The following is a 9,477-nucleotide window of genomic DNA, read 5'->3' on the forward strand; positions in this document are numbered from 1 at the left end:
TTTTTAGACCCCCCTAGACAGCAAACACAGCCAGAATCTTCATAAGGAGCAATAGAGGTCGAAAAGTGTGGTTCTACTTCGCCTCTGACTGAGGGTACTGGGCTTTACCAATCTACCTTTACCATCTAAACCATCTGTCTCCAGAACGATGGTAATCCATTGGTCCCCCAATTGGTTGACCTAATGACCAGAGAGAAGTAATGAAAACAAGGAGAGGTGACAGCATGTGATAGCTGTTCACATTCAGAGCTGTGGAGCTCAAGTTGAATTCTTGTGGTTTTCTTTGGTAGGGAGGGAGGTGGGGTTTCAGAAGTTGGTTTCTAAATAGGTTATTCCGTCCCCTCTAATACAGGCCTACCTTTAATCTGGGTTTCAAATGGCATAGAATCAAAAAAAAATTTTTTTTTTTTGTGGCTTTTGGTCTTCTCTGACCTCTCTCGGAAAACAAATTCTCTGTGAATTTGATCCTGAAGTTCTGTGTCATCTTCTCAAACTAAGAAGATGTGTAAGAATCACCAGAGGAATCTTGATAAAATGTAGATTCTAGTGCAGTAGGTCTGGAATGGGACCCGAGCGTGTGCATTTTTTTTTTTTTTTTTTTTGGCGGTACGCGGGCTTCTCACTGCTGTGGCCTCTCCCGTTGTGGAGCACAGGCTCCAGACGCGCAGGCTCAGCGGCCATGGCTCACGGGCCCAGCCGCTCCACGGCATGTGGGATCTTCCCGGACCGGGGCACGAACCCGTGTCCCCTGCATCGGCAGGCGGACTCTCAACCACTGCGCCACCAGGGAAGCCCTGTGTGCATTTTTAATAAGTCCCCAGATGGTCTCAGTGTTGCTGGCCTGGGTATCACACTTTGAATGGAGAGACCTACCATCACACAGTGTGGCCTGTGGACCAGTAGCGTCCATATCATGGGGGCCCGTTAGAAACCCAGGTGGGGTTTAGACTCACCCCAGACCTACCGAGTCAGAATCTATATCTGTGACAAGATCTCCTGCCCCTCCCATCCCCATGGTTCTCAGGCACAGTACAGTTTACGAAGCTCTGTCTTCAAGTAAAACCCACAGACCACCTGCATCAGAATCACCCGCTAGGCTTCCGACAGGTGTAACAAATCCCCCAGGTGGTTCTTACTACCTCAGTATATCCCGGGGCAGGGCGTTTTCTCTGCCGTGACCCCGGAGTCCAAGTACTCTCATTTTCCTCCCTATTTTAAACTCGGGGAGCCCAAGGCAGTGAGCACGAGACCTTCATGCAGGTAAGCACGAGACTCTCGCTCTGTGATGAGAAAAGGCTGGAAGGAGTGTTGCCGTTTTGTGCAGAGGAAGGGCTACAGGAAGACCTCACCTCCAGGAAAGACGTGAGAGACCGGTGTGAAGACGAAGGTAGGTCACCCGCAGAAAGTGGCGCCTTGTGAAGAAAGAAAACCCTTAGTGACAGTCCTTATTTTGTCAGCATTTGTTCTGAAATAAAGATGTAGTTGCATCTTGCTTTTTTTTGTGACTGAAGTGATCCTTCTCCAGGGATTATAGGGTCTCTGTCTAAGTATACTTGGCATTTGGCTTCAGAAGACATTGCTCAACTTAATAAAGTGTGTGTGTGTGTGTGTGTGTGTGTGAGAGAGAGAGAGAGAGAGAGAGAGAGAGAGAGAGGGAATGAGAATGGGAGAATATATTCAGAAGGATCCATGATGCCAGCAATTTCCAGTGGACTAGAAAGTACGTTTAAAATTCATTCAAGGGCAGAAGCCTTTCTCAAAAATTTTTAGGTCCAACTGGTGATATTTATAATGAGAAAATATATTGTCATAGGTACTGAACTAAGGAAGTCTTTATTTCCCATGGAGTTACCTTGAGAACATAAATTTTGACCCTCTGGCTTTCCAGGAACTGGAAATTCTGACGGAACCTCAGAGGGCATCAGTCGCTAGTTCCCTGGGAGGATGAGGAACTCTGACAAATAACTGTTGTGGCTGAGAGTGAAGGGTAGAGAAATGGACCTTGTGTCTCTCCTCTTGGCTTTTTTCTGTTGTTGTGGGTTTTTTGGTTGTTGTTTGCTTGTTTTGGTTTGTTGTGTTGTCGTGTTTCAGCTTGGGTGTCAAGGTACAATCAATAAAGGGAAGAAAGTGCAGGGAAATTAATACAGGCTGAGTCGCTATTTTCACATTTTTACTTTTTTTTCTTCAGGACAGGAGGAAAACATGGTTTAAAATGACCTGTCCATTCAGTGGTTTTCTTTCCTAGCCTTCCGGAGAGAAGGGAGTTAAACAAGCACGAGCAGGCCTGGGGCCCATTTCCGGGGGCGGGGGAGTGCACTGACCAAGCATTCAGGGAGGCTGAAGATCGTTAAGTTGGAAACAGGTTCTGGTGGGTGTGGAGATGGCTGTCCCACCAGTGAGGATAGGGCTTTATCATCCTGGTTAGGGCGTCGCCACCCAGGAAAGAGGGCTGTTACCATTGGCCAAGGAATTTAAGGAATGCGTCTCCACTGAATACTCAGGTCAGAAAATACCTCTAGCCCCCCCCCCGCCCCGCCCCCCGAGTGCTACAACAAAAGTTTTTCTGTATTTTATACTCTGTAGCCCACTGTTTGGACTGGACAGTTATCCTGTTTAGCCAACAGCAATGGCCAATCCGCGTGATTCCACTCTCAGGATGGGGTTAGGGGGATTTGATCATGTTCCGTGTTTGACACAAATGGACCCAGCTTCCTCTGTCAGTTGTGTACGGCTGTTTTCTTCTCAGTTCCTTTGCTATTTGGAAACACATATGCATTCATGAGTGCTTCATTTAAAATAGCTTGGCATTCACTTCGAGTGTGAACATTTTTTTAACACTCAGTGAAAAGGTGTCATGCTTTTTGCTCCCCACATAAAAAAAAACGGAGCAACTCCAGGCATAAGAAGCATTTGGTCAAAGAGGTAATGTACAAGGATAAAAACAAATTCAACCAAAACCTGAGAAAAAGCGAATGATAAAATTTCACTGCTCTCTGACATGACAGTCAAATGGAAAGGAGTAAAATCGATCCTGGTTTCTGTTCAAGTGTTGTGCTTTTCCTTCTCTCGCTCTCTCTCTCAGTGTTGAGCCCAGTTCTCTACAGGTAAAATGATGCTGTTTCATACGCAAAGATTTCAACTCCCCTTCATTAGTGTGACTTTTTGAACCACGAGCAGTGTCGGAAAGTGTGCTAGGTTCTGCCCTTCCGTTTCTTGGCTAGCCTGATTGGAGGAGTAATGCTGTTGGAATAGTCTGGTAACTTCTCTCGGGGGAGAGGAACAGCCCACGTTTCAGTAATTCAAGGAAGCTGTTTCTGGGCCTGGAAGGAAGCCATTTCCAGACTTGGAAGGAAGCCACGTCCAGCTCTCTCTCCTCGGGACAGGAGGCCTCTGGAGGCTTCAAGATTTAGGAACAACTTCAGAAGCACCTGGGGCTGGTCTCTGGGGAGCTGGGACTTTGCAATATTTTATAAGTATCCATAAAGGGGACTATGGAATCTATAAGAGCCATTAAAAAGTCCTAGTTTGCAAGATTGCCTTTTCTCTGATTGAATTGGTTGTTTAAAAACTAAAGAAAAAATACCAAGTCCTCCTTTACTACCAGAAGTTGGCACAGTGCCATGGTTGAGGTTGGCAAGAGTCACAAAGTCATCCATGATTTTCTGAGAGTTAGAGGCCAGGTTTGTTAGGAAGGAAATAAGTCAGGAGCCTTCTCTTGGGGTTTGGGCACATCCATTTTTTACTGAATAAACCATCACACACTTACTGTGCCCCTACTGCGTGCCCCATGTTCTGTAAACTTTACCATTCCTACAAGTTGCAAACCTCTTTGTGAATGCTGCTTCACTTTCTGGGTGGAAATCCTGCAATCTGGAAAGCAGAGTGTGGTGTTAGTGTTTACTGAGCCCAGCAGTCTGGGAGTTTTGAAACAGTAGCCTGCTGTAAGTGACCTCCTCGTTGCTTTCACCATAATGTTCTTTCAAGGTCAAGCCTTGTTAAAATGATGAATGATACAGGGCTGCCATGTCCAGTTGTGAAGGTTGTACACTGCACTATTCCAGGGGTGTGCCATGTCTGTCATAGACATCATAGAATTATGTGTTTATTTCTGCAATTTTCTAGCGGAAAGCAGTAAACAGTATTCTGAAAGCATATTATGACAACCTTCTGATGGAAGTATCTTTAGTAAACATTCCTTTTCCTACTTTGCACAAAAGTGCCTCAAAGGTTAGTGGTAGCCTGAAGAGAAGAGAGAGGCTTGCGTTCCTAAGTCCTGCCTATCATGTCTTGTTTCTAAAGAATATCTTTGGTTATGAGAAGATGGGACATGAGGCCTGCGAACTACTGGGTCTGTGTTAGATGGTTCAGCGCCCTTCAACACTCACCTGTTTAGAGCTCAGGTGTCTGGTCCGATTCAGTCTGTGAAACGTCCCCATTGACCCTGGAGCTGAAAGGTGAAGGAAACTTTCTCCCTAAGAGTCAGCCTGCTTCTTGTGAACCAGTAAATACGGCTCCCTGAAAAGCTTCACAGGTTGAACATAAATCTATACATTTATGTTTTCAAGGAAGACAATTCTTTAAAAATCTTCTGTAACTCAACTGTATTTCTGCCTCTAAGACCCCCCCGCCCCCCCGACACACACACACACATTTGGACTGGCTGGTAGGGAATTTCTCCTCGGTTTTTCTTTTCGCCAGCCCCCCGCCACGCATCCGGATGGTAGTTCTGAGGTCTGATGACTTGTAGGTGGGGATAGCCTCCTCGGTCACGGGTTCACGTCGATTATGGCTGAGGTGCTGAAAGTCCTACAGGCGATCTGCTTTCTGCCGCACATTTCTCTCGAGGAAATGAGTAAAAAGCAAGCTACCTGCTTGAAAGGCGGGGGAGGGGAAGGGCTGAGCAGGAACATTTCACTTTGTCCAAATAGTCTCCCCCTTCACGGGCTCATCGCCACCCAAGCAGCTGCGTGCCTGTGCAGGCGGTCCCAGCCGTGTTTCAGGTGACTGTGCACCTGTGTCCCTGACTTCCTGACCCATTTCTAAGCTTTGAGACTCACGGCCATGCTTCCTGCCATGTGCACGCCCATCTAGTCTTCCTGCTGAGTCTGGGCTCCCAGAACTGACCTGATGAGGGGTTAAGTCACCTTGGAGAAGCTGCCTTTCCAAAACCAGTTCCTACAGTGCATCCGAAAGGACTTCCTCATAGTCCAAAGGGAACCTAATTTCTGGAAGAATCTGGCTCATGCTAGGCTGGGGAGAATTAGCTTTGTCTTCCCCAGCGGATGTTCGGTCTCTGTCACTTGGATGAAGCTGCCGGGAGGGCTAGAGAGACTTTCCAGGACCTGCTTCCAGCATATTCATGAGCAGTTGTGCTGCCCTGTGGCTTTGCAGGTTCTTGGAAAGTGGGGTGAAGGATCCCCCGCTTCACCCCCATGTGACCTTGGGCAAGTGGGTGGTCCTATCTGCCTTGCCTGCGAAGGAGGGTTCAGCACGCTCTTCAGTTGTTCTTGAACTTCCCTGTGCACAAGAACCCCCTGGGATGCGTGTTTAAGATGTTATAATATCGTCCCCCATCCCCAGGATTTCTGGTTCCGTAAGCCTTGCGGAGAACCCAGGAAATCTGCATTGTTGACCAGCATCACAGGGGATTCTGATGCTGGTTGTTTCTGTACTGCCTGTTATTTATTATTTAAATAAAAACGCACACTGAGGCTTTACAAACAATAAAGTGCTGCGCTAATGTGAAGAAGATTGTTCCTGATGCTATGATTAGGAATGACCATCCTTGCATTGTCTGTTGTCTTTTCCATGCAGCCACTAAGTTTGAGCCAAATAGATGAGTCTCAGAGTGTGAGGTTGCTCTTTAAATTCCCCACCTGAAAAGTCATATCTGTTGGAATAATTTTCCTGATGGTTTATTTTTTCCTCCTTCTGTTTTCTGAATTATCAAATCAACGCATGTTTGCTTAAAAAAATTACAAACGATGCTGCCGTGTGTAGGGTGAAAAAAGAAGGATCATTCTCATTCTCCCTGCCAACTCCACAAGCATCTCTGACTTACAGGGACCCATATGATGGGCACTGGAGCCCACACATCTGTTCTGTTTTTCAGTTTCTCCCGGTGACTCGAATAATCAGCTAGATATTAGAGATGCTCTGGAGTGACTTTTCAAATATTGCCATTATTCAGTCCCAAACAAGAAGTTGACTTTAACCCATCTTTCTATTTAAAATTCATGAAAATATCTGCCCCCAATTCCGGATAGGATTCATTAAAAACTCGTCACAGTGCTGTCAACAGAAGCCTCTTGGTGCTGATGCAGTTCCTGATGTGCGGGGACCCGGGAGGGCTGCTTACTTCTGCAGCTTCGGGAGAGCAGCCAGACGCCTTCTCCCCAGCACCTCTCCGGGTGTGAGTGACAGGAAAGAGGGGCGTCTTGTTAACAGTTCCCAGCCTTCAGCCCCGGAGAACAGACTGAATGGAGATCCTGAGAGAGAGCGCCCAACCTCTCGGCTTCCTACACAGTGGAAACTCGTGTTGAATACGTACAGGCCTTAAACTGCTCTGAGGGTAGCCAAGAAGGCTGCTCCGGGGTGCCAGTGGTTAATGCTGGCAATATGCAGCACTGCTGACTGTGAGGGTGAGTGTCACAGGGGCTTCTCCTGGCAGGATTCTGGAGATACCTTCTGTGCAACAGACAAAATGAGGCAAACCTCTTGACAGGCAGAGTCCTGCTGTCTCCTGCAGGTTACTCTGTCCTACTTTGCTGCCTGTGTGAAGCCTTGAGCTCTGCAAAGCTGTGGCTGAAGAATCGAGATGGTCGGAGAACCCAAAAAAGCATTGAGAACAGCCAAGCCGATCGACTCTTTCTGCAACACTTTCTCATCACAAAAGGAATGCCCGCTCCTAGTAGTGAAGTTTAGAGGATTCAGAGAAGCAACAGCAACAAAAATTCTAGACCCAATCTTGCCACCCAGAGATAGTCCCCATTAATATTGTAGACGTGTGTGTGTGTGTGTGTGTGTGTCTGTGTCTGTGTCTGTGTGTGCATTTTTTTTTTTTTTTCTTTGCGGTATGTGGGCCTCTCACTGTTGTGGCCTCTCCCATTGCGGAGCACAGGCTCCGGACACACAGGCTCAGCGGCCATGGCTCATGGGCCCAGACGCTCTGCGGCATGTGGGATCCTCCCAGACCAGGGCACGAACCCGTGTCCCCTGCATCGGCAGGCGGACTCTCAACCACTGTGCCACCAGGGAAGCCCTGTGTGTGCATTTTTTAAATTTTACTTTTTAAATTTTATTTTTTTTTATTGAAGTATAGTTGATTTACAATGCATTCCTTTTTTTACAAACAAAATTGGTCATTGCCTTCTTTGGGAAAATCTATTCATCTCCTCTGCCCATTTTTTAATTGGGGTGTTTGTTTTTTTGTTGTTGAGTTGTACGAGTTCTTTATGTATTTTGGACATTAACCCTTATCAGATATGTGATTTGCAAATATCTTCTAAATGCTATATGATTTCACTCATGTATGAAATAGAAAAAACAAAACAAACAAACAAATACAGGAACATACCAAACCAAACAGAAACAAATGGGTAGGTAAAGAGAGCAGAGTAGTGGTTACCAAAGGGGAAGGGAGGGATTGTGTAGAATGGGTAAAGGAGATCAACTGTATGGTGATGGACACTAAATGTTTGGCGGTGAGCCTGCTATAGGGCATACAGAAGTAGAAATATTATGTACACGTGAAGCTTATGTAATGTTACAAACCATGTTGGAAACTCAATAAGAATAAATTTTAAAAAATTTAAAAACTGTATCTTTTTGGTCTGTAACTTTCTCTTTCTTAGTGTATTAACATATTTCCATTCTTTTTAGTGTAACTTTGCATTTTTTTGTTATTTTGAGGCAATAAAAACTTACAAAATTTGCACATACAGGACTGAATTCTTTCTTCCTGAACTCTTTGAGGGTAAGTGTGTCCCCTTACCCACAGATACTTTAGTACATATTTCTTACAAAAGAGGAAATTCTTCTACATAGCTATGGTACAACCATAAAAATCAGGAAATCAGCTAATAATTCTCAGATTCTGTTGAAGTTTCACCAGTTGCCCCAACAGTGTCCCTTATAGTGAACGGATCTAGGTCAAAGTTACATGTTGCATTCTGTTGTCATGTTCCTTCAGACTCCTTTAGTTTAGGACATTGCCTCAGTTTGTGGCTGACTCTTGTGACCTGCACACTTTTGAGAACGACAGTCCAGTGTTTTATTTTGTAGCATGTCCCTCACTTTGGCTTTGTCTGATGTCTCCTCATGATTGGATCAGGTTAAGCATCTTCACTAGAGATATCCCAGAAGTGAAGTTGCCTTGCATCCTAGCAGTTAACACATGATTTAACTTTGTCCCATCACTGATAATGTTCCCTCTGATTGTTAGATTATGGTGGGGTCTACCAGGTTTGTCCACTGTAGTTACTCTTTTCCCCATTGGAATTGAGAGGTATTTCATAGGGAGGAATTTTGAGACTGTGTAAATATCCCATTTATCACTGGACTGTTTGTCTGCCTGTCTGTCTGTTTGTACCTGTATGGACTCCTGGTTTCCTACTTTAGTCATTGGGTTATAATCCACCACTATCATTATTAACTTAAATGCTCAAACTGTCCTTACTGTGGTCAGAGGGAGCCCTTTCTGTTTGGCTTCATTTTTTTAAAAAACATATTTCTGTCATTCTTTGAGCACATGCTTACATAAAAAGATGTTTCAGCGTATTGTACTTTTTCTTCCCCAGCACAGGAAACAGCCCTTTCTCCAAAGCTCTGGTTTCTTTTAGTGGATATTGGTACTTAGAAGCCAAAATCTGGGAGCTAGGTTTGCTCATTGCTGGTGTTTCTGTTCCTAAACATTCTCAGTGGACAAACTGGGGAATGTATGTAGGTACAACACACACACGAATCTATCCATCTGTCCATTCATGTATCTATCAAAATCTATGAGTTTCTTCCAATAACCTCTAATTCCAGTACAACAACACAAGTTCACTTTGATTTTCTCCATTTCCATGTTTGTACCTTACTTCTCGGAAAGTGAAAAACCGGGCTCACATCATTCTTAATTTACTTACTGATCAGTCCCCCTGTACAGAACTGATTTTGGTTTCTACCATTTTGCCTCTCCCCCTGCGTGGATGCCCTCCTTACCTCACTGGGGATCCAACATCTCATGCTGCGCTTCCCTCCCCACCTCCCCACACCACTGTGGAAGCCTTCCTCACCCCACCTGGACACCACACCTGGCATGGGGTCACTTCCCCATTTGAACTCTCTCCTCACCCACTTGGGCTTCAACAACTCAAGGCAGGTTACCCACCCATATGGATGCTTTCCTCACCCTGCTTGGGCATCAATAGTGCACTGGCCCATTACACACACACACACACACACACACACACACACACACACACACACACA

Source organism: Aethalodelphis obliquidens, unplaced genomic scaffold (assembly GCF_003676395.1).
Source record: "Aethalodelphis obliquidens isolate GAN/ISIS:26980383/991018 unplaced genomic scaffold, ASM367639v1 scaffold57, whole genome shotgun sequence".
NCBI lineage: Eukaryota > Metazoa > Chordata > Mammalia > Artiodactyla > Delphinidae > Aethalodelphis > Aethalodelphis obliquidens.